General features: G+C 37.2%; 1 protein-coding gene and 1 pseudogene across 5 annotated transcripts in view; one reads left to right on the forward strand and one right to left on the reverse strand.

Annotated features, from left to right (window-relative positions):
• Positions 1 to 27,134, reverse strand: part of CLOCK (clock circadian regulator) — a 93,035-nt gene extending 65,901 nt beyond the window's left edge. For 3 of the 5 annotated variants that reach the window (XM_037530635.2, XM_037530634.2, XM_037530637.2), the window contains exons 1-3: positions 26,747 to 26,862; positions 25,733 to 25,817; positions 2,329 to 2,418 (exon numbers count right to left, since the gene is read on the reverse strand). The gene's annotated coding sequence lies outside the window, so the exon portion shown is untranslated. Of the gene's footprint in view, positions 1 to 2,328; positions 2,419 to 25,732; positions 25,818 to 25,900; positions 26,103 to 26,746; positions 26,863 to 27,040 lie in introns of those variants that run through there. The other 2 variants (XM_054688251.1, XM_054688252.1) reach the window with 2 other exon arrangements.
• LOC119260808 (GTP-binding nuclear protein Ran-like) lies at positions 10,794 to 11,390 on the forward strand (annotated as a pseudogene).
• Positions 27,135 to 27,834: the final 700 nt, after the last annotated feature.

Raw genomic sequence — 27,834 nt, forward strand, 5'->3', positions numbered from 1 at the left:
CCTGGGTCAGCATCAGCAGATGGAACACAGAAATACAGTATTTTAGAGTGAGAAGAGACTTTATAGAAGACCTAAGTACCATCCTCTGTTCCAACATATATGTTCATCATCATGTAATAACAGAAGTTTCTACCACTAGAAAAACAATAACACAAAAAGTAACAATCAATTTGAGTGAATTTAAACAGAGCAGTTTCAGATTAAAATTTAAAAGACTAGTTCTGAGCCTTACATGGCACTGATTATAAGCTTGTTTAATCATCAAAAGATAGAAAAGAGGGCAAACTATGGTGGGGGGGAAAGAACCCCAAGAATTAGGTTTTAGACTATAGGAAAGTCCACACTGACTATAAAAAGAGTCCATTCCAAATTGTCTAGAAGATACAGACTGATGATCTACTAGGTTATTTTACTACTGTTAACAAAGTATTTTCAAATATTATTTGTTGTCCAGCTAACTGAAAATCACAGGACTCTAATTGAAAGGAAAACCATATATCTCTAATTAAGTGAAAACCATATATCTCTAGCTGTTTTGTTATAAGATATTTTCTCTACTTCTCTAGCCCACTGATAGACAAGCTATATTAAAGGGAAAGATAAGATGAAATAAGCCAAACTAAGTATGCTAGAGAAACTGTTGGAAAAATTCCTTTTAACTTCTTTGAGCAGTGTCATATTAACTTTAATTTAAAAAAGGTGATAGTGGGGGACTAGCTAAAAGGTCTTATTTAGAGACTATCCTAGAATGCATGCTTCGAGCCAAAGTCACATTAGCCCAAATTATGGATTATAAGGACCCAGTTTCAGAAGACATGTGATGTCGTAGAGTTGACTTTCAAGTATACAATCTAACAGAGATTAAATTTTATTATTAAAAGTCTTTTTTATTAAATATGGACATTAACAGACTAGATGGTATATGTCTTAAAGAATCAGTCATGGGAATACACAGATCACAAATTAAATTTTAAAGGATCAAATTACATACAGGAATCAAATACTCCTTTACATAAGTAACTTGAGTTCACAGTTATTAAGTGACAATGGCAGGTAAGGGTAGGATAATTCTATTATAAACTTCATTTTTAAAACAAGCTTTAAAAAATATGTTTAAATGGGAAGATACTGGCAATCAAAAAACTTTGTAAATCAATTTCAACTTTACCAAATACAGAAGCAGATATGCTTTTAATTCAGCATGTAACATCAGACATAATTAACAGAAGATCTGTGCCAGACAGTCCAACTTTGAAAAAGAACGCTTATACATAAAACAATACTTTTTGTATTAAAAATAAAGTGTGTAGTATCTAGTGACATACTACTTGTCCTATGAATCCTATGTGCTGTCACCCCTCAAGGTATCCTATTCCTCATCATTAATTTCTCCCTCTTTAACTAGATTAGTCTGATCAACATCTTAGTAACTTACCTTAAAAATTAACAAAACAGAAACAAAAACCTTCTCGATCCACTAATCCCCCTGAGATACCGCCCTACTTTTCTGCTCCCTTTCATAGGAAAGCTGCTTGTCAGATATGGTAGTTCCTGTTTCAATGGTTTTCTGTCTTATTTTAGAATTTAGTGTTTATATCTTTTTTACTAAGATATGCATGTTCAAAGTTCAAGGAATACAGTTTTTAAGACTTAATTTTAAAAAATCAGATGTCCTCTGACTTCTATGCGAATAACTCCTAAATTCACACCCCTAACCAGAAACTCAACTTCACAGTTATATATCGCACTATTTTTTTTTTATTTCTACAGATTTTATAGGTGTCTAAAATACCACATACATTTGTTCCTCTTCCAGTTTTCTTCCCCAACCTGAAATCATATACTCTTCCCCTCACTTACACCTGCCACATTTGTTCTTTTGTTCCCCAGGCATGCCATGATCACTTCTGTTCTCTGCCTGTCAAACTCCTCTTTAGGATCTTCACAGGGCTGGCACATTCTTGCCATTCAGATCTTGACTGAAATACTCTTCTATGATGAGGGCTTCTCTGATTTCCTAGTAAAAGCACCCCAGTACCTATCGCATTACCCATTCTAATTCTCTGCATAGAATTTGTCCTCATTTCCTTTAGCATGCTCATTACAGCAAGGTCAGCGTCTGTCTTTTTCATCACTGTATTCTGAGGATCCAAAGTGCTATCTGAACACAGCTGGCACCATACATGTTTTAGGATAAATACAACAGAAAAAAAAAATTAAATAAAATATTGCTCAAATTTGTATGTCAATGAGCTTATGGGTTAATTTACATATTTTTCTGGAAAAATGTCATTCAAAGTGAAGTCCAAGCTACAACCCTTTAATCACCTTTTTTTTTTTTGGTATTTTGAACTGATTCTTCAGAAAATTTTAAGTTCAATGTGTTCTTCTAAACGGATGACCATCAGCTTCAGAATTCTGTTTTAAAAAGGAAAAGAACGAGACATATTAGATTTATTGAACTTATATAGAATGTTAACATGAAGGTTTTAAAGCAACTTTTAAAGTAACAAAATATACAACTTTTCACAATGTTTCTAAAAGAAACTAATTTTAAAATAGAGAAAAAATGAAAACACTTTAGTATAGAAGTCAAAAGACAAAAGTATAAAAATAATTCCCTCAAATAAAAGTATGTTAATGGTAACAATATAAAAGAAGCAATTTGTAACATTAATAACAAACTGTGGTATAGGAAAGTCAAAGAGTAGACTTTTTAAAGTTATTGGTTTAAAATAGATTGTTAAAACTAAACTATTTTATATAAATAAGGCCCACAGTAGGCACAGAGAAAACAGTTTTTTGTAGCATGTCACCACAAAAAAACAAAAATCAACAAAACACAGAGGAAGACAAAATGGGAAACAAGTGACAAACAGCTAGAAAACAAATACAATTACAAAATGGCCATAGGTAGGTCCCTCCCTATCAGAGTGAGTACTTTAAACACAAATGGGTTAAAGTCACCAAATCAAAAGATACAGACTGGGAAAGAGGTTTAAAAATAACCCAACCTCAGCAGCATGGATGGAGCTGCAAGGGATCTTGCTCAGTGAAAAAAGCCAGAAGGAAAAAGAAAAATACTGGATGCTTTCACTTACAGGAGGAATGTAAGGGATCCAAATAAGGGATCAGGAAGAAAAAGAAGTAAAAGTAATTATAATAGAGTAAAAATCAAAATCAAAAGGCAACTATAAACCAGAGACATTCTGCAGGAGGGAAAGGGATCAAAAGAGGGGAGCACAAGGGACTATGGTGATGGCACACAGGAGAATTGGTGGTAGGAATTTTACAGGAACTACACCTGAGAGGAGAAAGCATACATAGTATAAAAATGAAGAACGATGTAAAAAAAAAATACATAAAATAAAAATATATAAAAATATTTAAAAAATAAATTCCACATACTGCTTAAAAAAAACAAAAAAAAAACCCAATATCCACTATGGTCTTTCTGTAGCTTATGGGTGGAATACATTAACAGAAATGTTTTGCTTTGTTGGGCAGTTTTACCATTATGCAAACATCATAGAATGTACTTAAAACTAGTTAGCCTACTTCACACATAGGCAGTATACAGGGAGCACTGTCACTTATGTGGTCATCTTTGACTGAAATGTTATGGGTCACTGACTGAAACTATATATGCTACCTGCAAGACACTCATTTTGGATTTAGTGATACAGAAAAGTGAAAGACTGGAAAAAGATAGCCCACACAACTGGTAATCAGAAGAGAGCAGGTGTGGACATACTTATATAAGCCAAAATAGATTTTAAATCAAAAACTGTCACAAGAGACAAAAAGGATATTATATAGGGCCTCCCTGGTGGCTCAAGGGGTTAAGCACTGCACTATGAAGCAATCTGTAGCCTCTGCAGCATGAGTTCGATACCCGGCCAGGCAGGTAGAAACCCACAGGGTGAGTAGACCGCTCCTGTCTCACCCGCTGCTCCCTTCAGCAGTGTATTTCAGTCAGTCTGCCTGTTTCTGTCCCCCACTCTGTCTCTGGTGGATCCTCTTACCCCCCTGCATCTCTGACCTGTACCCCAGCTCTTGTATGCATAAATAAATAAATCTTTAAAAAAAAGGGTATTATATAACGATTAAAAGGTGAATTCATCAGGAAAATATCACAATCATACGTCTATACACAGCCAACATCAAAGCATTCAAATATTTGAAGCAAACATTCATGGAAATGAAGTAAGAAATAGCAACACAGTCAATAAACCCAATGTCAATAATGAATAGAAGACAGATAAGCAAACAAGTAAATTTGAACAACACTATAGACCAAATGGTTTTACCAGATGTACACAGAACATTACATTCAATTGCAGCAGAATACACACTCTTCTCAAGTACACATGAAATATTCAGGACACATCACATAATGGGTCACACACACAAAAAGTCTTATCAAATTTAAGAAGACTGAAATCATATCATGTATCTTTTCTGACCAAGATGGGATGAAACCAGAAATCAAGTAACACAAAGAAAAGTAGAAAATTCACAAACATATGCAAATTAAAGAACATACTCTTGAACAATCAATGGGTCAAAGAAGAAATCAAAGCAGAAACTATGTTGAGACAAAACAAACACATCAAAACCTATAAAATGCAGCAAAAGCCATACTTAGGTGGAAGTTTATAATGGTAAATACTATGTTAGAAGAAAAGATCTCAAAAGATCTTGAATTTACACCTCAAGGAATGGGGGGGTGGGCGGAAGGGGATTAAGCCCCAAGTTACTATAAGGAAGGAAATAAATATCAAAGCAGATATAAACAAGACAGAGAACAAAAAAACTCATTTTCTTAAGCCAATTATTACCTCGATCTAAAGCCAGGAGGAACTCCACAACTAAAAAAAAACATAGGACAATATTTCCAATGTATACAGCTGCAGAAACCCTCAACAAATTAACAAACAAAATTTGACAGCACATTTAAAAGCTCCATACACCATGATCAAGTGAGATGCAAAAATGGCTCAACATACAAAAATAAGTCAATATGATACACCAAAAGCTAAAAAGGACTTGTTCATCTCAATGCAGAAAAAACATGTAACATAATTCAATACCTTTTCATAATAAAAATACTCAACGAACAAAAAATAAAAATTTCTTAAATAATAAAAGGTCTATATGAGATATATATAGCTAACATCATGCTCAGCAAAGTGACAAATTTCCCCTAAGATAAGAAACAATCAAGAAAGTGTAATCTCATCACTTCTGCTCAATACAGCACTGGAAGATACAGCTAGAGCAATCAGGCATGGAAATCTTTGGACTAATTTACTTAATTATCCTAAGCCTCAGAAGTCTTACTAAGGAGGTTTACTGTGAAGTAGAAAGGATATAATGTACAGGAATATCTATTATTATTTATTAACAAAATAAACACAAAGGGCAACTAATCCTCTAAAAAGCTAAAAGGAAGGTTTAAATAAACAGTTGCAGCATGACTAACTATTAGTATCTTCACCATATAAGAGTTTCTAAAAGTTATCCAGTAAAAGGTTAAAATTCTACCAAGAAAATTAAAAACAGCAAAAAATGTAAGAGTTAAAAAAAAAAAAAAAACCCACAAATGGTTAGCAGATATAAAAGTTACCCCTGGCTAGAAATCAAAGAAACTTAAGTAAAATTACATTCTAATTAAATATTAGTGATTCTTTAAAAATTATACTTCATATATCTATCATTCAGCAAATATTTACTGAGAACCAATACAAGTATCCAACACAAGGCTGATGGTAGTTTAAAAGTGGTGAAACAGTCATAGCCACTATATTTGAGGTGCATCCCAGAGACATGCACAAAATGTTCTGTGAATATACAAGTGGGACACAGAAAGAAGTTAAGGAAGCCTTCTAAAAGAAGTGATATCTAAGCTGTGATCTGAAGGATAAATAAAAGCTCATGAAGTAGATCATGAAAGGCTATATGAAGGTTAAAAAAAAAAAAAAAAAGCCACTGCAGACGGTGCCTTGGCAACATGAAGACACTGACAGATCATTCCAGCTACAAGAAAGACTGAAATGGAAGGAGATAGTATTAGAGTTAGGGAGAGGCAATGTAATATATAGGTAGAGGTTATAGAAAGAAATACAGGAATGTATTACAGATGCTGAGATGGATCCAAGTGAGGACAAAAGAGCAGTCAGGAGTATCACCTAAGTTTGGACCTATCTGGGAGTTGGAAAGGAAACTCGGGAGGAATAAATTGGGGGGGGGGCAGAGGAGAGCTGAAAGCAATGGCTGACATTTATTGAACTTTAGTATGTGCCAGGCATTCTTCAGTTTTTCTTCATTTAAGAGGCTCAACAATCATACAAGGTATGCTCTATTATCTCCATTTACACAGGAGGAAACTGAAACACAAAGTAGGTCAGATGGCCAAGGTCAGCAGTAAAACTGAGATTAAAAACTGACAGTTCAGCTTGAACTATGCCCTTAATCACTACGTTAGATACCTCCAGAAGTACTTTAGATGATGGACTTACTTTGATATGTTGTGTTCAAGATTCCTCTGACATATGCAAGAAAATAAATGTCTAGTAAGCAGTGGGAGGTGAGGGCTTGGCATTCAGGAAATAACAGGAGACAATATAAACCGAGAGACATCAACAAAACTATGTAAGTTATTGTATGGTCTTCTCTAGTAAGAAAATATAAAGTGAGAAAAAAAAGTTAACATTGATATTTGATGAAAAATTAGTATTTTAGAGACAGGCAGAAAAGTAGCTAGTAAAATGGGGAGGAGGCAGAGAGGAAGAGAATTTAAAGACATGGGCTCTGGAAACAGTTATGGATTAGTCCCTTTACTAGCTGTGGCTCTTACAGATAGTCACTTCATCTCTATGCATTTTTTTAATTAATTCTAAAGTAAAGATAATCATGTACCCGCCACATACAGTTGTTTTGAGGACTGAATTCAGTATGTTACATGTTTGAGACAGTACATAGAAAATAGCAAATGTTTTAAGTATGACTAGTAATAATATGAAAAAGGACCAAACAGAGAAAAGAAAAATCAACAGTCACTAACATTAAAGGAAAAGAATGTCTAAGTAAGTGGACAACATTAACACTGCAGTGAGGATAAGATGACTATAAAGTGTCCATCAGGCCTTGAGGGGATTATGCTAAAGTGAAATAAGTAAGAAAAAGAAAGACAAACGCTATACAATCTCACTCAATCTCACTCGCTTGTAGAATATAAAGGAAAACAAACCCTTCGACTCTAATGACACCCTTATTTATGGTTTCCAAAGGTGAAGGAGAGAGAAGGGGAATATGAAAAAAGGGGTCCACTGGATGGTGGTGGACTGTGATTAAAAATCTGGTGCTAGGCATGGGGAGAAAATGTAATCTTGAAGCCTATTTGCAAACTAATGTTACCTGAAAATAATAATAAAAAAATAGTGTTCATTACATTTAATTACAAAAAATTTGGTAACTTTGGTGAAAGTGATTTGAAACAGAAACTGAGCACTACTTTGGATAAATTAGGAATCTCTCAAAAAATTTTGATGAGTGAAAAAAATATATAAAAAAGAAAAAAGTTTGATGAGGTACACCAATAGCTTGAAAATATATATGCCCACTGTACTAAAAAATTTTCTTTAATAAAAAGGAAATGACCTGAAATGAATCCAAAGTTTTATATTCATTCCACCATTATTTAAAATAGTAAAGCTGGAATTTAGGCATCCAACAGCAATGGCAGTAACACTGGCATCAAAAATATATCACACATAAATTCAAAATATCAACATTGATAATCCTATGTAATTAGCTTATCTTTTACCTCTTCCATTGTACTTTTGAAAATTTCACCAATTAATATATATTATTTTTACAGTATGAACAACTTAAATGCTGCCTTTTTTCTTTCTCTTAAGTAGCCAATAATATGGCCCTAGCTGTACCTAAGGAGCATAAAAATATACGTTATCCATTTCAGGAAACAAAACAGAAGAACATGAGTAACAGAACAATACATTACAACTATAAAACATGAATAACAGACTACTTTCCTATGTACTGTTCACATAATTTAATGGAAAATTCTAATTTCATTTAATTATTAATAATTTTAAGTGATTAATTCAAAAAGGTTAAGTCAAGAACATGGGTTTAAAAAATGGAAACTACAGGGCCTCCCAGGTGGCGCAGCAGTTGAGTGCTGGGTTGTGAAGCTGCCTGCGGCCTCTGCGGCGCCGGTGAGATCCCCGGCTGCTCCCCGGCCACCAGAGGAGGGTCCCACATGGCGCGCAGACCTCTCCTGCTGCCCGCTGCTTCCCTCAGCAGTGTACTTCGGTCCTTCTGCCTGCTCTGCTCCCTGCTCTGGCTCTGGTGAATTCTCTCACCCTCCCGTGCTTCTGACTGTGCCCAGTGCATGTATAAACAAAACACACAAATAAATAAATAAATAAATAAATAAATAAAACATGCCTCTATTAAAAAAAAAAAAATTAAAAAAAAATGGAAACTACAATAAATCTTTTTCCAACCTAATAACCTATTGACCCACTGACCTACTTTGGAATCTAGGCTAGTTAAATCTGATATCTCAGATATTCTGGGGACTGATAGGTCTATTAACATTAATATAAAGTAGTGCTGAAACTTAATTGACTGGTATAATACAAAGCCCAATCAACAATCCTTAACTACTTTTATCACCATTTATGAAAAATTCTAACTTGCTTCTACAGATTACTATTTTATATTATAACTAAAATGATAATTGTCTGAGGACAATATTAACTTATAAACAAAGACCCAAATCCTTTCAAAATTGAGCAATACAAAAATTAAAACAAAAACTGAGTAAACATGCAATAGTGGCAATCTTTCTATATTGTATCACCCTTCTATCATTCATCATTCTTTTTCCATCATTCCATCATTCTTCTATTATCTTGTTAAGGGAGATGAAAATAACTGATGAGTCATGATTAAGTAAGTCTTAGAATGATGAAATAGCAGGTTTAAAGGTAAATGAATAATGAATATAAGTGATGCAAGACAGAATGAGCTTTTTCTTAATTAAAAAGAATCTGCCTTTGTTTTTTAGAAGACGTCAAAGAATAAAAATCATAAAATACTAGTCCTTACAAATATGTAGCTAGCAATGCTCAAAAAAGTAAAAAAGTTAAAATTAAATTCAATAGATATTGGTGGTAGATGAAGGGTTTAATCAAAAACTGGTTAAGTAAAAGGGAAGTAAGGCATTTTTCTTGCCTGTTCTGTCAAGTTGTATTTCAAGTAGCCAGAGATTTAACTGGTGAGGGCTAATCCCTCAAAGAATTTCAGCTAATAAAAACAAAAGAAATTACATAAACAGATCGGCAACAATTATGAATGGATTTTAAAACCATTAGGAGAAAAAGTGATAGTGAATTTCACAATGGATCATAGTGTTACCAATTGCATGAATTATGATGAAATAAATCTAACTATAAAAAAATCTTACTAGTAAGATCAATTTTACTATCACTAAAAGTGAAGATATTATGTAACTGTTGACATAATGAAATATGTAGTACATAGTACGGCTTACAAAATACGCTTTAAAAAAGACTGGAAACTTTTTTCAAATCAAACCTTTCAGCCATATAATCTTAACAGCAGCAATGTCACATTCAAGGGACAAAAAAAAGTTTCTCCTTCCCAAAGCACAATGCTGTATCTATGGGGGGGGGGGAGCAAGAGTGGATGGAGGGAGTAGAAAGCTGGGAGGGCCAACAGTAAGGGGATGGGGGAAGTCTAAAAAGGTCCTTTAAGGGAGTAATAATGAAAAAAAAATTTGAGAAATATTGCTTTAGAAATAACTGCTGTTTATATGGGAAAGAAATAAGAAAAAGGACATCAGGAGGAAAACAATCAGACAAATTCAGAATGTAAAATAATATATTTCACAGAACAAGTGACCCAGGTTCCTTCAACATGGAGGAAAAGGGAGGGGGCAGGGTGAGGAAGCTTAACAATTTGTTCTTAATTTTAAAATTTGGAGTCTAATTTTTAGAAACACACTTTAAAAATATTAACAGATATGTTTCAAAATAACAGTAGCAGAGGGTAAGTGGATGAGGGCTAGACAAGGGCAGACAGGACCTAATTATTAAAGCTGGCTGGTGGGCAGATGGGATATCATTACTGTATTCCATATACTCTTGTAAATGCTTAAAAATACTCCACTAAAACATGTCAATTGAAGATTTTACTTTCACCAGAAATTAATATAGAATGATATGACATAGAACTTGTTCATTTCCATCAAAGATGAGCTACAAACTAATGCTACTCCTCTTCCAAATAAATTGTAACAAGGAAAAAAAGGACTTAAGAAATATAACCAATTGGGATATAGGTGTCTCACTTGAATCTTGATTCAAACAAACCAACAAAAAGATATTTTTTGAAACTACTGGAAAAAATATGAGTATGGAGAATACATTATATAATAGCAAGAAATAATCATTAATTTAGCTAAATGTGGTAAAGATAGTGAAGTTATGTAAGAAAATACTTTTTAAAGTATACAAGTGTTGAGGGATGAAACAGCAATTTCTTTCATTCTTTCGATTCCTTTTTATAGAAAATCTGTGGGTATCAGGCCCATATTCCTGCCTCATGCGGGCCACATGCTGTGCAATTGCCCTGTGTGTCCCATTCATCTACATGGCTATGTCTCAAGGCATTTGAATTGTGTTTCAACCACATTCCCAGCCCTCAGTCAGATAAGACACTTTGAAAGTAACATTAGGATGGCTACCCAAAGAGAATCCCAAGTTCAGTTCCAGTTTGTATTTGTTGGTGATGGTAGTACTGGAAAAAATACATTCGTGACTGGTGAATATGAGAAAGTACACAGCTACCTTGGGTGATGAAGTCTATTCCCTTGTGCTCCAAACAAACAGAGGACTATTACGTACCATGTATGGTCTATGGCTGGTCTGGAAATTCCTGATGGTCTGAGAGATGGCTATTATAGCCAAGTCCAGAATGCCATTATTATGTCTGTTGCAACATCAAGAGTAAGTTATAAGAATATACCCAATGACATAGAGATATGGCTTGTTAATGTGCTGTGTGGCAACAAAGTGGAAAGTTAAGCCAAAATCAATTGTCTTCTACTGAAAGAAGAATCTTCAATACTATGACATGTCTGCCAAAAGTAACTACAACTGAAAATCCCTTCTTCTGGCTTGCTAGAAAACTAACTGGAAACCTCAACTTGGTGTTCATTATCATGCCTGCTCTTACCCCAGAAGAGGTTGTCATGGACCCAGGTTTGGCAGTATGAACAGGATTTAGAGACTGCTCAGACGACTGCTCTCCTGGATGAGGAAAATGACCTCTGAGATGATGAAGCTATCCAGAGTCAGAAGTCTAGTTTTATAGGCAACTGTCCAGTAATGTCAGTGGTGAATATCTGAATGTTTGCCACCTTATCAGATAGATAAGCAGAGCATGTAATAAAATCTCTGGGATCCTGAAAGAGAGAAATGGGCTTCCAAGTGAATGTGGTAGCTAAAAAAAAAAAAACAACTTTCTTTTTTGGACCTGCACTATTTAGCTATCTGGAATGCAGTTGTTTACTTCTTGAGTTTCAAAACACTGCTACAGTCACATAGCAATGTCAATGGTGAAATCTGGTTTATTTGTGTCATCCCATTCCTTTTCATTTAGAATCAAAGTATTTGAAAAAAGAAAAAAAAGGAAAAAGGAAACCTGGAGGTGAAAGATGACAACCATTGAGGTTTCCCTCATCTTCTAGTAAGACAGCAAAGTAAAAAAAAAAAAAAAGGAAAGGAAAGAATGGAGAAGAAAGTTATTAAAAGATGAAATCTACAGTAAGATTTCGAGACAAAGCAAGCAGATCCAAATGTGTTAACAGGTTCAACAGAACTGAGGAAAGCAAAGCCCCACTGTCTTTATTTCTAAGCAAGGCCCAGTCCCACCCTTAGGCCCAAACTGCAATACTCTTTCTAAAGAAATCCAACACATTACTCACAAACATGCCATGGTTTCTGGCATGAATGTTAATATCCATGGAGCCCATGTCAAATTGTAACAGGGTGGTCCCCAGGAAAGGGGGAGGTTCCCTGCCCCACCCAAGGGAGGGTGGAGCTGAGTAGGAAGAGGAGAAGCTGCAGAAGAGACTGAGGAAGGAAGCAGGATTGAGCCAGGAGACCTGGAGGAGGCGCGTGGAGCCTAGAGACACATGAAGAAACTGCGCTTGTCTTTTGTTCGTGGACTGGGTGAGACCCATGGGGAGGTGACAATGGCAGCTTTTATCTTGATGTTGATTTTGCTCTTTTCCTTCCTGGTTGTTTCCTTTCCTTCCTTGTCTGGTTGTTTTTGACCCTTTTCTGTGGGTCCCCACTGGAAGATGCTTTAGACTTGCAGCAGGCTTTGGGGCCTTGTTCTGGGCCAATCCCATATGGATGGACTTTTACCCACGAGGGGATGGGTAGCTTTGGGTGCTTCATTTAGAAACTAGATTCTTTGCCTTACCTGTATTGTTTCCTAGTTTTATTAAAGTTCCTTCCCATTAAAGTCTCATATGTTTTGTGTTGATGCGGCGGATGGCAGAACCCATTTAGAATAGGCAGGTTTGCGGGGCTTGGGCTGCCCCTCTCCCTGGCCCCTCTCCCTCTCCTATAACAAAATGACAATGGTAAAGCTCCTGAGATTAATAACAGGGTCCATGCTCTTCTGCTCTACACCTAAACTCACCAGCAGAAAAGATGTTCCATCTATATAAAGGAATTCCCAACCAGGAAAGCTACAGCAGCTACCTAAAATAATCAAAATAATCCTTTAGCAATAAACATAAACCAACAATAATGAGACCAAACTGAACAAGTAGATTAACTAACCAACTAACCCTGGAAAATCAGATTATCCCAGATACAGAAGAAAACTCAAAAACAAAAGAAAATGTCTTCCACTCACTCCTGAATAAATTAAAATTCATTTAAAAAATTTTAAGAAGGTGTTATATATTTAAGAATAACACAGATTTTGGCATACCAGAACTGTTATAAATGCTTTACAAATATAAACACCTTTACCCACAAGTAGTTATTATCCTCATTTTGTAGATTAGAAATTAAGTGCAGATGTTAAACAATTTGCCCAAGGTCACATAGTTATTAAGTAGTACATCGCGATCTAAACCCAAAATCTGGCACTCTGGTTCTACTGTACATGCTTTTAATTCCTACATGTTGCCTGCTGAAATGATGTCAGCAGAAAATACACAAGGCTGCTAGAATATTAACAACGTGTTTACAGTCATTCATAGAAAAACAAGAATGTAAACTTAATCTATTAGAATACAAAATAAAAAGGCAAAGATAGAAAACATAAGAATTGACAAAAGGGGGTCTCCCTGGTAGCCTAGGGGTTAAGTCCTGGTAGCACTATCACCTCTATAGACTGAGTTTGATCCCAGCCAAGGAGCAACCCACATGGCATAGCAGACCTCTCCTGTCTCACCCCCTGCTCCCCTCAGCAGTGTATTTCAGTAGATCCGCCTGTTCTGCTCCCCATTCTGGTCAGTCCTCTCACCCCTCACACCTGTGGCCTACCCCTCAGTTCTTCTAAGCAGGAAAAAGAAAAAAAGAAAAAGACATAAGGATCAATCCAGAAAGCAGCAGTTGAGGAGCATTCCAAAATGTCAAAGTACGAAAACACAAAAAAACCAAGAAATACTACCCAAGAAAAAATAAAAGGGCATTTCCCATACCTGGAGGAAGACATTTACATTTCAATTGAAAGGACCTGGAGTCTAGTCAGAAAGACAAAAACACTCATATCTAGACACATAACTAACAATTCCAGAATTACAAGGACAAAGATAAGGTACTGAAGCTTCCCAAGAGAAAAGTAAAGGGACATTTAGGAAAATAACAAGACTGACAGTATCATTAAATTTCTACAGAAGAGTGTAAAACTCTTAAGTGCCAAGGGAAAATTAATGTGACTCCAAATCTCTACATCCAGCCAAACTATCAAGCAATTATGAGCCACCCCAAAACTATTTTCAGACATGCGAGAAATTTAGAACATTTACATTTTGAGTACCCTGTATAATGATGTTAATTCAGACCACATTTTAGCAAAAAGGGCGAGAATGCAAAGAGAAAACAGAAGATCTGAGAAACAGCAAATCTAATGCAGAAATGCAAAAAGGAGTATCTCAGAATGACAGATTAACAACAGGCTTCCAACCCAACAAGACTCACGCAGGAAGTAGGAGTGCTCTGAAAGAGCTATCTCCAGGAAATGAGAATTCCATCCAATATATAGCAGATATTATGATCCAAACAAGAAACATTTGAGAATATCTCTATCAAGGAAAAAAGGTAATTAGAGATCACACGGGTGGAGGGAGATAAACAATATAAAGCAAAAGCATGATTTTGAAAAACTTGTGAACTGTAACTGAAGATCAGAAAACCTTATCATGATATCAAATACTTTTGAGTTATATGAGCATTAGAACTCCAGACCCATTGAAAAGAAAAATTAACATTAGGTCAATGATTAATTGCAGTTTATACTGTTCAGCTTTTAGAATCACTCTATTGACAAGTTTGAACATTTTAATTTTCATTACAGAACAGAATGTAAATGTTAACAATCTGGTCAAACACAAAAGAAAAGGTGAAAATGGAAGTGAGGGAGCAGGAAAGACAAAATAGAAAAATGGACAAAGGTGCTACTATCCTTAGCTACATAAGAGGGACTTAAAAGACAATGTTCAAGGAATTTAAGTATTTTATTTTACATTTGTTTCATTAAGTTACTAAAAGAACTAAATAAAGTAATATGATTTAAAATTTGGAATGAAGAAAAAAGGAGACAGAGGAGAGTGTAAGTAAACTAAATCCTCAATTTCCTTAGCAGACAGTCATAATTGGAAGTAAATAATCAAGAAATAAAAGCAGATTACAAAAAAGAAAAGCCTGGGGACCAGATGGCTTCACAGAAAAATTCCACGAAAACATTTAAAGAGGAATTAACACCAATCCTCCTCAACACTTCCACAAAATTAAAGAGGAGGGAACAGCTCCCAACTCATTGTTATCAGGCCAGCATTATGCTGACAGCAAAACCGGAAAAAAAAGACATAAAAGCAAACTACAGACCAATATCCCTAATGAACAATGACACAAAAATCCTCAACAAAGGGGAACAAACCAAACTCAGTATATTTTCAGTATAAATTAATTGTAATCAAATAAATCTAAAGTGCACAGTGTTTTGTGTGGGTTTTTTTTCATTTTATGCAAGGGAATAAAACAAGCAGGTTTTTCACTTGTTTTTTAAATAAGAAACTACTATATAAAAATCTAAGCGGGAACCATTAAGGTCTTCTGTCAGAGTAAGGCTTTTTTTTTTTTTTTAAAAGATTTATTTATTTTTTATTTATACAAGCACTGGGTACAGTCAGACGTGCAGGAGGGCGAGAGAATTCACCAGAGCCAGAGCAGGGATCAGAGCAGGCAGAAGGACCGAAGTACACTGCTGAGGGGAGCAGCGGGCAGCAGGAGAGGTCTGCGCGCCATGTGGGACCCTCCTCCGATGGCTGGGAGCAGCCAGGGATTGAAACCACGCTGCAGAGGCTACAGGCAGCTTCGCAACCCAGCACTCATCCACTGTGCCACAGGGGAGGCTCCAGAGTAAGGCTTTTTTGAAAAATTCTCCAGTATCTTTTTTTTTGTCTGTTTATTTATTATATTTTTGCACAAATATGACACTTTTTATTGTAACTTATAAACTTTATAATCATAAAGTATCCATCTTTATCTCATTTAATACTAACTTCTCTTTGTATTTTAGTTATTTTAATAAGGTTTTTATTTTTGTATTAATGGATACCTTTATAACCATATCTATATATAGTGACCTTAGTTCCCTATTTCTTCACATGACTATTAGTTCTCTATTATAATCTATGTTAAGATGTATATCTTTTTCCTCCTTTTTCTCATCATTACGGTTCAACCAAAAACATCTTTCTTAATATTTACCTTTCTGCCGTTAGTTATGTGCCTATTGCTACACTTGTTGATTTTAAGTGCTATTACTTCCTAGTTATTATAGGAGGCAACTAGCACACTTAGCACACATAATCAAGATCCCCCTTTTCCTCCAACAGTGTTTGTTATAATATTATTAGGGACAGCAGGTTCCAATAATGATTTCTCAAATATCTCTCTAGCCACCCACTTTAAATATGATAAATCCCACCAAGTCCCACAATGCACACTCATAAACTCCACCTCCTTCATTCTGATTTGCTTTTCTCCTATGTAAAACATTGCTGCTGAGAAAATAAAAATCCAGGAGAACATCTGATTCTCCCACAGGGCTGGAATGAGAAAACTGGGCAAACAAAGGGACCTCAAGCTCAAGGATAGTATATCCTGCAAGACACCAGCTTATTTTTTTTTAATACTTTATTTTATATAATTCTTACATCATTTTTCATTTCTGCACAATGTATGCATTTTCATTTTGACTATATTCCCCATACAATTGCACCCGACCCCCTTATTTTGATCCTAGTCCTTCCTCTCCTCGCCTCTCCCCCGCTTGCAGTATGTCTCTGGTTTATAGTTGCTTTTTGATTTTGATTTTTACTTTGTATTAATTAGTCTTTTTCCTGGTCCCTTATTTAGGTTTTCTAAATTCCTGCTATGAGTGAGACCATCTGGCATTTTTCTTTTTCTTTCTGACTTGTTTCGCTGAGCATGATCCCTTCTAGCTCCATCCACGTTACTGCAAACTGCATGTGTTTATCTTTTTTGATTGCTGAGTAATATTCCATCGTGTATAAGTACCACATCTTCTTGATCCAGTCATCTATTTTGGGGCATTTGAGTTGTTTCCATAGCTTAGCTATTATAAATAGTGCTGCTATAAACATAGGGATGCAGGTGCCCTTTGGAATTAATGTTTCTGTGTCATTTGGGTAAATACCTAGGAGTGGAATTGCTGGATCATATGGAAGCTCTATCTTTAGTAGGTCAAGAAATCTCCCAGCTTTAAATCTCCCAGCTTTAAAAATCTCCCATTTTTAAAACTGAAAGGCAAAGTGGAAGTCCCACTTCGGGCATTACTAAGGGCAGAAAGAACCAGGCTTTGAATTGAAAAACTATAAACAAGCCAAATAAGAGGATGAGTATGTTCAAACTACTAAAACAGAAACCCAGTTGCCTCATAAATCAAGATGACTGGCTCCTATTTCTATGTGCTGTGAAAAAAAAGGTTAAGGCCCCTCTGCCAGAACACACTTGGTAATGTTTGCTTTACTGTCTTTTATATTTCATGAAGTCTAGCGTTCAATAAAAAATTATAAGATATAAACAAAACAATCAACCAACTTGACCTAGTTAACATTTACCTAACAATTCCATTCAACAGTGATGAAGTACATATTCTTCTCAAGTGCACATACAACATTTACCAATAGAGATCAAATTCTGGGCCATGAAGACAAAACATTTTTTTAAATAACTATCAATTTAGAATTCTATATCCAGTGAAAATATTCAAAAAAAGTGAAATTAATACATATTCAAACAATACTGCACTGTCAGTAGGTAGGTCAAATTAAAATACATACTGTAAATAGTTATTTGTTATTCAGAAGGAAAATAATCCCAGGGAGAAACACAGAAATGTAGGAGAGAAGAGCCATACCAAGGGTATACAGGATCAAAAACTGACAGTCCAAAACCATATTAATAATGTCTAATCAAGTTTAAAATATGTATAAATAAAATGAAAAAAAATGCAGAAAGTCTGCAGGAGTTAAAGTCTAAGAAACAGGTTTTATTAGAAAATGGTAAAAGTAGAAATTTATATTATACTAATAAATCAGTATACTTATTGTAATCTTGGAATAATCACTAAAGATATAATGAAAGAACATATAACAAATTAATAGCAGGAAAAAGAAAGAAAAGTGATTTAACACAAAAGAAAGCAAAAAAGCACAAAAAGGAATGCAAAACAGAGGACTCAAAGGGAAAAATGATTTTCAAAGAGAAGATATAATCTTAAATGAACTAAATACTCAAAGACCAAAATAGATTAAAATAATGAAAATCTATTCACAAACAAGTATATCCAGCAACATGAAAATAGTTTATAAAAATGCACCTACTCTACTTGCAATAAAACAAACTGGAACATAGACATCTACAGGGTAGACCCACATACCCACCCCCTCCACAAATACCTTTGAAAATGCTGAAAAATTTTAACAGAGCTTATCCCAAAGATTTTAGGGAAAATTTTCATACTTTCATTTTGTGGTTGCTGGTACTTTAACTTTTTCAGTGCAAGTCTCATTTTTAACAAAACTTCAAAATTATTTTCAAAAGAAAAAGTATTACAAATTTTACTAATGGTCAGCTCCAATAAAGTAACAGACTAAGAGAAAAAAAAGGACATGATCAAGTCTAAAAAGAAACCAAACAATGTAAACTTATATCACACAGTAAACTACTGGTAAAACCAAGACACGTTTATAATTACAAATATATTATATCAATTTTTTCTGATGCAGACCAAAAATCAGGTAAGAGTTAGAAATAGTTTTTCCCATTAACTAATGTTTCTGTCATTTCTCTTCTTTCTTCTAATAAAAATCTGTGAAATTTCTATTGAACTATACAAGCTAAAGTTGTAAAACATAATTTAAGTCCTAACACTTCTTTAATTTATGGGTTTTTCCCCTAAATTATTTCTTCTGTATTTTTTAAACTATAAAACCTAACTTTCAACACAGAAGAAATCATTGTCTTCATAAATCAAACTTTTACTTGACCAAGGGGTTTCAAAGAAATATATAATATCACACATCTGGGAAACATGCTTTTGTAACTTTTTTATTATTCTAAGTCACATGAAAAGGTTAAGTACTCCCAAACTCTCTATAGCAATACAAAACTCTAAACAACCTACCACATTTAGTACAAACTATGAAACTAACAAAACAGCAGCAATATGGCTAACATTTATTGAACACTCAACTATATAATAACTACTATTCTACGTATTTTGCATATATAATCTCACTTAATCCTCACATAATATGAATTGGTATTATCTCTATACTATAGATGAGAAATTGAGGTGACACTTGTCAAAGGTCAGACAATCAGCTAGCCAGCCAGCAATAGAGACAGATTTTGAGTAAGCATGCTAGCTATAGAGCCCTATATCCTTAATTGCTACACCATGCTATAAGTAATTAGGCCTTGCTGAAGTAACTTGCTGTGTGTGTTATAAGTTTCAGACAATAAATAAGTTTTATTTAGACGAAAACCAGGTATTCTAACAATATGGCTATGTCTCTGAGAATACATAGAATAATAAATATCTAAAAACTCTAGTTTCAAATACATTATATCAATTTCATGACAAAAAAAGTAAAAAGCAGTCACTCTCAAAATACTCTTAGAACCTGAGGAAATGTGTACTTTCCAAAAATTAACAGAAGACATTAAAATTATTGCATTAAATTTTACCTATTTTCTCTGGAAAAAAAAGTTTAACATAACAGTTTTCTCCTCAGTTTACAAGGGGTGTAGATACCTTATATCTATACAAGTTGAATATATAAAATGTTACAAATATCCTGAATGTCAATTCTTTGATCTTAAGGTGTTCAGGAGAGGCATACCCAAGATGTGCCACTTTGACATGCAGCTGAGGTCAAGGGAGGTCCATACAGGCTCAAGAGAAACTTTTAACTACCTAGAAGAATGAAAATTGGTGCCTTACCCAGAATTAGGGTTTTACCAACAATAACCTTTCTATCTGAATAACCTATCTACCTGACAGGGCAAATATCTGTCACAGAGTATTTGCCCTACATCATGTGAATTGCCCCCTCACTGTCACATGAGTTTCCTTCCCTTACTCTCTGGAAAGCCCAAGGCTCCAACCAATTCCTTAGTTTAGGGTATATACTCCATTCTGCCTCACTATCTTTGGAATTCTAATGTCATTGAAGATTTCCCATAGCTTTGTACATACATAATTAAATTGGTCTTTTTCCTCCTGCTATTTTGATGTTAATACTCTATATCATTTATTGAAGCACTATTTATAATAGCTAGGACATGGACGCAACCTAAATGCCCATGAATAGACTACTGGATCAAGAAGATGTGCTTTAAAAAAAAAAAAAAAGATCATAAATAGATGTTGAATCCTGTGAAATTTTTTTTTTTGCATCAATTAAGATGATGAATTAAATTTTGTCCTTTATAGCACACACAAAAAAAGAGAAGATGTGCTATATCCACACTATGAAATACTACTCTGCCATAAGGAAAGATAAAATGCTACCATTTACAAAACAGAAGGAGTTTGAAGAATTAAATGTAATAAAGCAAGTCAGAATGACAAATAGTGGAAATTTACAAACCAAATTAATCAACGAAATAAAATACTTACAAAAACATGTGAACATTAATAAACAAAGTGATGTAAAGAGGGAAGGAGAAATGGCCAAGGGGATATAAGGGATGGTGATGGGGAAAAACAAAAAAAAATCATTCAAATTTTAGCTGTGTGTGGGAACTGCTTCATGGATTGCAACCCCACTTAGGTTTGGTTAAGAGCATTGCTATCCAAATGATTATGTTCATGAAATGCAAAGTTAGCTTAAAATAATTCAAAGTAAAACATACCTTAGAAAGAAAATAAACCATTATAAAAATCTTGGACTCACCTCATTATTATTTATTCTATGGGTCTCGTGGCATATTTTTTCAATGAAAAGCATGCAATTTGTTTTATCTGGATATTAATACAAATTCAGTATCATTCTACCTAAATTTTAATTCTTTTTTTTTAACAGATTTATTTATGCATACAAGAGCTGGGGTACAGGCCAGAGATGTAGAGGTGAGAGGATTCACCAGAGACAGAGTGAGGAACAGAACAGGCAGACTGACTGAAATACACTGCTGAGAGGACCAGAGGGCGAGTCAGGAGAGGTCTGCTGCGCCATGTGGGTTGCTCCCTGGTGGGCCAGGGGTTGAACTTGTGGTGCAGTGGCCGTGGACAGCTTCATAGTGCGGTGCTTAACCCCTTGCGCCACCAGGGAGGCCCCTAAATTTTAATTCTCTTTAAGAATATTCTACTGAGTTTATTTTCAAGTATCAATTCTACCTGATTATTAATACTGTCATTTCTAAAAGTGATGGTATCACTAATGAGTTAAAAATTTATAAACTTAAGTGCCTGAAAGACCAGTAAATAAATTATTACACAAACACAGATATTATATAACTATTTAAAATATCATAGAAAAATACTGACATAAAAATGTCCAAGATTAAGTGAATAGTCTGCACTACAGTGGATGCATTATGAGTTCATTGTGTAAACACTGTGTCTATAAGTGTGCAAATATAATGCAAAATAAATGCAGCAAGAAGGTACTGCAAAAACTTAATAATGGCATCTCTGGGTGGTGGGATTTCCAGCGATACTTAAATTTATTTTATACTTTGTTGCCCAAGCTTTCTACATTTGGGATGTAATAGTTTTATAACTGAGGACAAATTAAGAAAGAAAGGAAACTATATTATAGACATATTTTAATACATATGATAAATTCTCAGCTAGGTATATGGTTTCACCCTCACTGGTACAACCCCATTTTTTTTTTTTTTATGTAAAACCTTTGAACACAAATCAACCTATATTTTCATTTTCCAGATTCAAAAAGTTTTTGGGTGAGAATTAAAAATTTGGCTACCACATTAAATGTGAACTTTGAAAAAAATGGGAATTTTTATCTTATTATTTGACATTATTAATGTAAAAAGGAAAATATTTCTAAGAATTAAAATGTAAATCACATCCTAAATATTATACTATGAAAGAGAAAAGCAATTCATAAAAATTTATTTTTTACAAGTAATTTTTTTCTGTGGATTGCTAAGACTTAATGAGCAGAATTATACCTTTGTGAAATACACACCTTAAGCAAGTAATAATGCAGAGTTAACTCTATACTTACGATGAGCCGAGGTAATTTAATATTTGCATAATCAGAAACATGGAGAAAAACAAGAATCTTTTATCCATCTAATTCATAGAAGTTACACGTAAAAGAGCTATAAAAATGACTGACAAATGGTTGTAAAGCAACCTATAAATATAAGGGCCATTATAATAATTATAGTCAATTAGCACAAATTATATTGCTTTGCACTTAAAAATATTCTATAAATAGTTCATAGTACTTCATCTAGAATTTGAGACTCAGGAAAGAAGAAAATATAATGTCTATTGGTACAATGCCTATAAGAAACAACACTTTAAAAATTTATTTTATGCAGCTGCAAAGAACTGAAAGGAAAAAGACACAAATTATTATAGGTAGTTTTGCTGTAATGTGAGCTTTGATTTTTCAGTGTGATTGTTCGCTTTCACAGTTTAAATATTTACAGCAATAAATATCTGACAAAGAACCAGAAATAAAAATGGGGCAGAGGATACATTAAATATGTAGTCTGAGAAAAGGAAATGAGATAGGAAGAAACAATTTACTTTTAATACTAACACTGCCTGACATATAGATGGCAGATAATAGTTAACTAACAGAATTATATTTCCTAATGTAATATTTCTAACAATCTCGAAATCTAAGAGACTGATGTATTATAATTGTTAGATAAAGTATCAAATGCCTCTTTCTAGTGGGATAGAGTTAAGACTTGAGCTTTCTAAGTTTGTTTTCAACTATTTAAAACATTTATATGTATACTGACTCTTTAAATCCCATACCTGCAAAAAAATAAAAGCTGGAAATAGTTTCACTCTTACAAATCTTTACTGTTTCTTCTACAGTCATTTCCTATCTTGTGTTATAATCATCACATACATTCTCTTTCAACCACACCAGATTTTAAACCCTCTTAGGGACAGAGTTAATTATACAGCATCTTTCTCTCTATTTCACATAGCTTAGTAAAGAGTCTTGATTAATACTGTGAACATTCTGCAGACTATCACTGAAAAAGAATTAAGGGCTGGTAATTCTTTGCAGCTTCGGTTAAATAAATAAAACCTTCTGGGCATATCAGAAAAGTAACGTTCTCTCTGCAGGTGGGGAGATGGCAAGGGGTGCAGATGGGATGAATGCTCCTTGTCTGCTGTCTGTTAAGCAGAAACCAGACCAAAGGGCCTTCCCCCCTTTCCCCTTCAAAGGTCATATTCCACCCAAGTCAGTTAAGGACAGAGCCTGCCCAGGTTCACTTCAGGGGACCTAGAGAGACGTGATGTGATAATTTAGGGGGCTTTCCAGTAGTTTGCAGGTACAGGAGAATAAATTCTAAGTTTTACCTGTGAGTCATTGATAAGGTCAAAATCCAAAGGAAAACCCTAGAATGTGGACTATAAAATCCACTGAATCCAAGTCCTTACCCTGAATTCAATCTACACCAGGCAAAGCTCACCACCAGTATGATCTCATTGCAAACTCTACAAATGCCCCCAAATCTAACTGGCCCCTCAAAGTGCAAAGTATTATCCTAAGTTGTATACCACATGTTAAGCTTTCTAACTTTCTCCAGATTATTTCCCCCTCCTGTGGATAGTAACAGTATAGGCAAACTGACAGAGCAGATGATCAGTTAAAAACAATTCAAAATTCAGTATCTGTAAATTAATATAAAATTTTTAAAAAAGAAAGAAAAAGATCTAAACGGTCAGACAACAGTGTAAACAGCAGTTATCTCTGGGAGGGATGTGAGGAGTGGAAGTACATGAAGGAATTTTCATTTACTATATATACATTGCATTGTTTAAATTTTATGTTCACAAATTTACTTATGTAATTTTAAAAACAAAGTGGTAAGTAAAATTTTGAAATGTGATTTCATTTTTCAAAAGATTGAACCTATCTACATGGAGTTCAAATGAAAAATATATGCCATTTTGCAGAAGATGGTAGTAAGATACCAATAGGTCAAACAGAGATCTACAATTATTCTATCCTACAATACAAAAATACCTAGAATGGAACAAAAAATGGCCCAATAAATGTCACCAACTGCAATATTCACTACTTTGATTATACAGTATTAGTCACCACTAGAGGGAGTCTGAATAGCCTATCCCCAAAATTATATCCCCTTTTCAATTTTAACCTCATTTAAAAGGTTAGTCTGGCAGAGCTGAAAATATCTGAATACCATGTTTACAGCAATCCATAATTCATAAAAAAAAGTTTTTAGTTTTTGTTACCAACAGAACATTGCCTCAATACTTATTTTTCCTAAGAACCAAATACATAATACATGGTTCTTATGAAAAATTCTATCTATACATGTAACAACGTACATTTCACTGGGATTACTGTGTAATTTCCTTTTTTTTTTTTTTGGTGGGACCCTCACCGGCGGCAGGGGAACCAACTGGCACTGCAGAGGCTGCCGGACAGCCTGGCAGCCCAGCACTCAACTGCTGCACCACCAGGGGAGACCCTGTCTAATTTCCTTAAGAGAAAAAAGCTACCCAATCTGAAAATATAACTACCTGGATAACCAATTCTATCATTCCAATTCCCCAACTGTTTGTCATGACAACTTGAGGGTTGAAAAGCATGATAGCAATATTTTATACAACTTATGACTCCTGCAGTAAGAAAAAAAGGGGTCACCAACTGTACTACAAACCCGCATAACCCATCCAAAATGTCAAATAAAGATGTAATCTTAGCAAAGCAAAATACGACTAAACATTAAGAATTAAATTTGTCTGTGACTTCAGCATCTTAAAAAGCAGACAAATTTATCCTAAGTTTTACTTTATTTTTTCAAAAAAATTTGAGATCATTGTGAAAATAGCCAAAATCATCATAAATTAGGGAACAGAGACAGAAGACAGACAAAACCACGTAACAGATTTTTGAACAGGATTTTGTTTAATGTAGTTTGTTGAATCCATAATCTAGTCACACACAAAAATTTAAATATCAACACCGTGTATAATCTCCTTTCCCGCCATCACATCATCAGACCACTTCTCTCCTCCATGGCTATTGGTTTTCCTTATCCTCCCCAAGTTTCTTTAAATAAAAACCAGCACACACAAGTTTACATTCTTTTTCCACCCCTCTGCCCTTAACATGAAGTAGCGCATCATTCACACCCTTTCTTCACTTTTTAACATATTATGGAGTTCGAGCCATGTCAATACCAGGTCACTAGTTCCGCCACAATTTTCATCTGTCATCTTCAGACTCACGTTTAATGGCATCCTGTTTGGTCAACTACTTAGCACCGAGTGTGTTTTCTTCCCTCAAGGTGATTTTAAACCAGATTTCAAGCGACCAAAGGGAAAACTTTGGGCGAAAGCAACTCACTTATCTAAATTACACTAGTCCTAAAACGTTTTTCAACAGGTAAAGGGAAAACATGCCACAGTTTCCTCCCCTTCATCACTTAAACATAAATCTCCAAATTAGTAAGCAACTTCCAGGTGAATTTACTTTGACTTGGGGGATCAGCTTTAACAGCCAAATCTCTTATCTAAATTATGCTAGTCCTAAAACGTTTTTCAACAGGTAAAGGGAAAACATGCCACAGTTTCCTCCCCTTCATCACTTAAACATAAACCTCCAAATTAGTAAGCAACTTCCAGGTGAATTTACCTTTACTTTGCCTTGGGGGATCAGCGTTAACAGTCAAATCAAGAATGACTGTAAAAGTTTCTTTACTTCTGGTGCTTCTCTTTCACTGCAAAAGAAAACATTTTTTTTTAAAGGCTGCAAAGCCTTAAAGCCGTCTAGCATGACATCCTAATAGTGAGAAACCACAACCTGATCTTATCTTTCATGTGTCGGGTCAGAGGCCGAGGCGTCGCTCTTTCAAGATCCTACTATTATGGTTAACAGGACGATTTCTGCACGGGCGAAGAAAACACTCCCTGAACACACGCTCTGCGGCGCTACGTGTTGGAAATGACACGCCGAGGGCCAGGGCGCCCGAGTCGGCTGGACTGCAGCTCGCCGGCGGCGAAGGATCTGCAGGAGGCAGCCGCCGCGAGGACAGGACGGATTGCAGGAGGCAGCCCCGGCGCCGCCGGCCCTCGAACCCGCGCTCGGCCGGGGCCGGACGCGCCGAGCCGCGCGCTCCGCAGGGACCGAGCCCCGGAACCGCGGCCACTAACGGAACCAGCCCACGGGCGGCAGGAGCCGCCGCTCGGACCGCAGACCGCGGCGCGCGGGCCGGGCGCCGCGAGGGCGGGGGTTCCCCGGAGGAGCTGGCCGCCCCGGCGCCCCATTGGGCGCCGCTCCAAACGTGCCCGAGTTGTGACAGGAATAAAGTGGGTCACAAGGCCTAGCGGGTCCCCGGCGAAAGCCCTCTCAGCACCGGGGCGCCGGCGGTCCCCGCCAACCTGGCGCAGGAGCCGGCCCCGGCCCGCGGGCGCGCTTGGGCCACCCGGCCCCGGCGGGCACCCCAACCCGGCCCCTGCCCCGCAGGTAACCCCAGCTGCCCTCAGGGGCCCCCCAGGCAGGGCGGGCCTCCGCCGCAACTCCCGGGAAAAGACACACTGAGGCGACGGCAAAACTTGGGCTTCAGCTCCCGCCTTCCCCTGCCTTGGCCGCCGCCCCCCGGCCCCACACACGCCGCCCCCCGCTCCCACCCCTTCCCCGCGCCCTCACCGTGTGGCTGGCGGCGGCTCGGGCTTCTTCTCTCCCCCACCCCGGAGTCTGGCGGAGACTCGGAGCCACGGACCCGGCCGCGCGCGGGAGAAGCGCAGCTCCCAGCACCAGCCGCACCGAGGGCTGAGTTGCGCCCCCCGCCCACCCCCCCAAAATTCACCGCTAAGCCGCCCGCTCCTCCTCCCCCTCCCTTCCCTTCCCCTCCTCCACCGGCATCGGGAGCACGCATGCGCCGCCGGGGCGAGCCTACCGGCAAACGTCAAACCCGGGCCCACCCGGCGGGGCGCCACTCACCGGGAGCGCGCACGCGTCGGCCGCCAGATCTCTCGGCGCTCCCGCGCTCGGGGGTTTCCTCTCTGAGGCCGGCCGCCGCCAGTCCAGTCTGTGATTGCGCTGCCGCTCGGCGCATGCGTCGTCGGTGACCCCCGCGGGCTTCGACGGCAGCCCGGGCCCGGCGCTGGCCCCGCCCCTCACTCTCGCTTTCCCCGGCGCTGCCCGCTGCGCATGCGACTTGCCCCGTTAGGCAGCGCCGAGCCGCGCTCCGGGGAGCCGGGCGCTCCGGGGACGGCCGCTCGCGCGCGCGGGCCCCGGCCGCCGCCGGGCGCGGAGAAAAGCCGCGCTCGCCTCGGCGCCCCCGGCCCGGCGCCGGTTACTGGAAAGCCGCGGGGGCGGGGTCTAGTCGGGCGGAGGGTGCGGCCGGGCTGGGCAGCGCTAGCGGTAGGTCGGGGCGGCTTTGGCGCGCGCCCTGGATGCGGAGAGGCGGAGGAGAAGGAGCTTCCTGCGGATGAGGGATCGCGCTCTGGAAAACAGAATCCCTTTGCTGACGCCAAGGACAATATTCGGGTGTTGGCAAACGAAAGACTTTATCCTCTTGAGGCGGCATCGCTCGCGTTTCCTTGACGGGGCTGGGAGGGGTGCGGAGGTGGTAGGATGGGCAGGGCTTGAGGTGGCTCCTCACAGGTGGGTGGGAGTGGGGAAGGCTGGTCTTGCTCACCTGCGGTGGGTGAAGGGAGGCCACAGGTCAGGCCCCCCGCGCCTTTCGTTAAAGCCAGGTGACTTTTATATTGGGAGATGGGCGAGGAATCAGT

The sequence above is a fragment of the Talpa occidentalis genome, unplaced genomic scaffold, assembly GCF_014898055.3.
Source record: "Talpa occidentalis isolate TD23 unplaced genomic scaffold, MPIMG_talOcc4v2.1 talOcc4.6, whole genome shotgun sequence".
NCBI lineage: Eukaryota > Metazoa > Chordata > Mammalia > Eulipotyphla > Talpidae > Talpa > Talpa occidentalis.